The 5,189-nt window shown below is 44.2% G+C and overlaps 1 pseudogene; it reads left to right on the top strand.

Moving 5' to 3' along the window:
* The first annotated feature begins 336 nt into the window (after positions 1–336).
* On the top strand, positions 337–4,950 carry LOC121399148 (annotated as a pseudogene).
* Positions 4,951–5,189: the final 239 nt, after the last annotated feature.

Here is a 5,189-nt window from a genome sequence, read left to right as displayed (position 1 = left end):
ACCACAACTTTGGTGGCGGAGAAAATATTCGCAGTTTTTACAGATTGTGAATAGAAATTACTGTCAACGCTATTTTCGCTCAAAACCCCCTCACACAGTGGACACACTTACGCAAACACCCATCTCATTTCAGAGCCATTTGTGAAAATGTATGCGTAATGCAATTTCGCAAAAGATGGAAAAACTGGCATATCAGTGCAATATTTTAGTGCTCAGGAAAAAACATGGACAATATGTACTGCGCAAACTTTATAAAGGACCCCGTGTGTTTGTGCAAGGTCACTTGGGCTCACTGCAGACTGGACCCAATCGTAGCGGAGAGAGTCCTGGGGCGCAATGGCGGCCAAGGGGGTTGAGGTGACGCTGGATCATAAAAAGGCTGGATAAGATGGTGGCCAAGAAAAATACGGCGAGTTCTTCAAACTGCAGGGGCCTCAACCTTCTCCCATAAGCTTTTATTAATGAGCCACTTGCCCCCATAGCCACTGAGCTTCCTATGCCTGCTGTAGCCTGTACTGGATTCCATGCCGTGAACTGCTAAATCATAATTCGTGCTGCAGCCTGTACTTAGTTCTATGCAGCCATGCAGCCTCCTCTAATAACCTGCTAATTGCCACCTAGTGTGTGTGAATTCACTCAGTGGGGTAGTTTGTTACTGGTCCTCACAGCAAAAGAAATGCTGGGGAGCTACAGGACCCCAGAGCTTGGAGACCCCCATTCTATGATCACCACTACAGACACTATTATAATACCAGGATCCCATGTCTGATCTGAATCTGGATAATCCCCCAGCATTATAATGTGGCCACCCACAACTACACCTTCATAATACCAATACATAAAGATTGATAGACTGATAGGGAACTCTGATAAAGTCCTGCAGCACATGCAGAGGGATTGTCCTGGCATTGATAGTGCTTTGCCCAATATAAAGACCACAGAGACTGATCTATAGGACCAGCTATAAAGCCAAGGACTGGCTCTAGGGCAGGGACCTTTCTCTAAATATATCATTCCCTAGTTCAGAGATATCTCCCTATAATGAATTTTCACCTTGTGTACCTATGTATGTGCTGCTATTGCCATTGTCTTCCCTTTATTGGCCAACTGCATAGATGTAAATCTACCATATGCTATTTCTAAACACACACACATTTTTATATATATATATATATATATATATATATATATATATACACACACACACACACACACACACACACACACACACACACACACACACACACATATAATACACAAAAGCCATGAATATCTTGTAAATTATATCCTTATAAACAGTGAGTTCTGATGTCATCAGTTATAAACTGTGAGTTCTGATGCAATTTCTGTCACATGACTCATTAAAACCTGTGTATTATAATAAATAAAGTACCCCCAGTTGCAAAATATGAGGATATTAGAAGTTACCTCGGAGTTCCATGACCTGTATAAAAACACTCGGCCTTCAGCCTCGTATCTTTATATGGTAGTGTAACTCCTCAGTAACAATAATGTCTACAATGACCTCACATCCTTATAAAGCTACAGAAATAAGTCACACCCACAAAGGGGTGGTATGTTCATACATAGGTTTTAAATGCAATTTTCGACCAATCAGTAAAGAAAAACCGCCTTGTCATAGAGGCATGCACATGCATAAACATAAAATCCTTGTACGAGATGACTATGAAGTTTACAGAGAGGGTATCCTAGGCAGATGCTTAACCAAGAGGTAGCTAGAGTTACAGAATTGGATCGTGACTCTACTATACAGGAAAGGGCATGGGACATGTCTAAAAGGACTCGCATCCCCTTGTGCACACGTATCACCCGTTAGATTCACCACATTATTTATAAACACTGGCCGTTATAAGTGGCACGTGCAGTTATTTGGTGCATTTATATTTTGGTTTGTGTGACTGATGCATGGGCAGTGCCAGCGCCGGCCACACGCCCCAATTCCAGAAGGTACAAAGCAAATTGTCAGTCCTAAATAGTGGTCCTTTTCTCTTAACCCCTGCCATTCTATGCCTGCCACCTGTAGCTTCCCATTGACCCTTTGTTGCCTCTCTTTCAGTCCACCCATGTGGGAATGTCCGTGAATGCGCTGAGGAAGCAAAGTAACGACAATGAGATCATCACGCTATCCAAGTCTCTTATCAAGTCATGGAAAAAGTTGCCGGGTAAGTGCGCACCCTTCCAAATGACAAATTTCTAGGGTTTGGTTATATTGTTGCTTTCTGGACTGGCATCCATGGGTGGGGTTACTATAAGTAGATGCCCCACCACATTGGTTCCATTTCTTATTGTCCCTTGGCAGACGGCTCAGAACAGCCTGGAAAAGAGAAGCTTCAGGTGAAACCCACCTGTTCGAAGGAGCTGGGGTAAGTACATCTGGGAGCAGTGGCGAAACTACCGGGGGAGCAGGGGGTGTGAGCAGGCCAGTCCGTTCGCCGCTGAAAATGCGGCCAAATGCGGCCGTACGGAGGGGGGCGGGGCCCGGTTGCGCGTCACGCACCAGGGCCCGCCCCCTCTAGGATCGCTACTGGGAGCTTTCTGTTGGGTGAGAAGGTGAGGCAAGGTGTCGGTCTAATGGATCAGTATAGGCAGCCTGTTTTGTCTTTCTGGGTATTACAATGGATATCTCATGTGTTAACAAATAATTTTTTTCAGCTCTTCCAAGAAAATTGAGGTGCCAAAGACCACAGCCCCCTCAAAGATGGCACGTTCTCCCCTCTGCCAATCCCTCTAAGCAGAAATCAAGCACAGAGCCTGTGTCGGTGTGCTGTAAGCTGTTACCTAGCAACCAGCTGTTCAGTGCAGTAGGAAGGAAGTGACACAGCAGCTAGCGAGTGGCTGGCAGGAAAAGGAAGTCACAGAGACTGGCAAAAGAAGGGAGCCTGGCATAGAGAGCTGCATGGTGGTCAGAGAAAGAGTCCAGAGAGCTGCCGGTGGGCCCAGAGAGCTGAGAGGCTGCACCAAAAGCATTCATTTGGATCGGGCTGGCACAGGGAAGCCACATACTGTGCCTGGAAAGACAGAGAGTGTGAAAGATCCAGACTGGAGGAACAACCAGCAGGAGATTCCTATCTGAGCATCCAAAGGAGCTGGTAATCGCTCTAAAGAGGATTTGAGTATCCTGTTTAAAGGGACAGTACCCTAAAGAGTGCTGAAAATAAACAGACTGTTTATATTAAAGGACATTAAAGGACTCGTTAGTTAGCTAGACAGATTACACTAGCAAGTTAGTTAGTGAGGCTCTATTGCCACCGGTTAGGAGTGCTGCATGTACTAGTTGGCCATTTATTTTAGATAAACCATTATTCAGTTTAACCAATACTGTGTGTGTTATTACTGTATTCCTAGTTGGGCCATCCGTAGGTGCATCCCCGGATCCCACTAGGTGGAGGCACTGCACTACTAAGTACCCAGTCTCTCCCCATACCACTGTGGAGTGGCTCAGGTTTGTCCCGTGCCATAAGGTAAGCGCCACACGTGGAGTGTAACACAGACAAAGGGGTGTCGAACGGGTTACATATATATATATTTATATATATATATATATATATATATATATATATATATATATATATATATTGAATAAAGTACCCCCTATTGTAAAATAAGCATATTATAAGTCATTGAGGAATGCCATGACCATATAAAAGCACAAGGCTGAAGGTTTGGATCTCCGAGGTTACTTCTAATACAAAAGGGGTACTTTTTTTATTATAATACACATAAGCCATGAATATCTTGTAAATTATATCCTTATAAACGGTGATTAGTGATATCATCGATTATAAACAGTAAGTAGTGATTTCATTTTTGTCACATGACTCACTAAAACTTGTGTATTATAATAAACAAAGTACCCCTTTTTTGGAAAATATGAGTATATTAGAAGTAACCTCTGAGTTCCATGACCTGTATAAAATGTTCATGGAACTCCTCGGTGACTTATAATATCCTTATATTTTACAATAGGGGTTACTTTATTCACTATATAATCAGCAGTAGATTTCATGTTGAGGGATTGATAGAGGGGCTCACTGTGACCCCTAGATCCCTCCCCAAATAACTTAGTCCAGCTTAATTTTGCTTGTTCCGTTCAGCTAATGATACTTGGCTGTTATTCAGGAGATCACGTGGCTATTGGGGCAGATTGCGAGCTCTTGGCAGCACAGATAGAGGAGTATATCCTTCTGATGCGGGCAGGGGCTTGTGGGCATCTGTTATCATTAGCTCTTGTGTCCAGCCTGTGAAACCCACTGACTCGCTTGGGAGTGTTACAACCTTGACTCTTCTCACTCGTGTTTCGGGAGCTGCAGAACACTGATATGAAGTATAAGAACAGGATCCGGAGTCGCATTTCAAACCTAAAGGATTCCAAGAACCCGGATCTTCGGAAGAATGTGCTCTGTGGTATCATTACCCCTGAGCAAATTGCTATCATGTTCTGTGAGGTGAGAGGGGAGTTTGGGAACCAGAGAAAGGAGAGAATGGTCAGTGATCTTGTGCCACTAAAAGGAGGGAGGTGCCTTCAGTCTCATAATTGTGATGGTAGTATAGAGAAGGCATTGGCACCTAGTGGGAGTGGAGAGAAGGTATTGGAGCCTCGTGGGAGTGGCAAGGTAACTGCTTCTGTTTCAAGAAGGAATGAGATCTCAACCCTTAATGGGAGTGGTGAGAGGGCATTGGTGCCTTGTGGAAGGGGAAAGGAGACATTGGCATGTAGTGGGAGTTGAGAGAAGGCATTGGAGCCTAGTGGGACTGAGAAGGTAACATTGACCCCATTTCTCTTATGGAATAGGCATTAGGCAACATTAGAAATGGCCAGTAATGAGCTGAAGGAGATGAGGAAAGAGATAACCAAGGCCTCCATTCAGGAGCATCAAATGGGAAAGACTGGAGGAACCCAAAGTGACCTGTTCACCTGTGGGAAATGCAAGAAAATAGGATTTTTTGTTACTCACCGTTAAATCCTTTTCTCTGTAGTCGATAGGGGGACACAGGGAACAGCTGGGGTTAAGCTCCACCCTCCGGAGGCAGGACACTTGTATGAGTAATCAAAAGGGGCGTGACCTAGGGACTGGCTTAACCCATATGCTACGCCAACCTAATCAGTTAGTACCAAAGAGACTGCTAAACAATAGAAATAAAACTTCAACTAGCAGAACTGGTAACTC

Source organism: Xenopus laevis, chromosome 9_10S, assembly GCF_017654675.1.
Source record: "Xenopus laevis strain J_2021 chromosome 9_10S, Xenopus_laevis_v10.1, whole genome shotgun sequence".
Lineage (NCBI taxonomy): Eukaryota > Metazoa > Chordata > Amphibia > Anura > Pipidae > Xenopus > Xenopus laevis.
The sequence above is the reverse complement of the archived record's forward strand: the minus strand, read 5'-3'. Positions and strand labels throughout refer to the sequence as shown.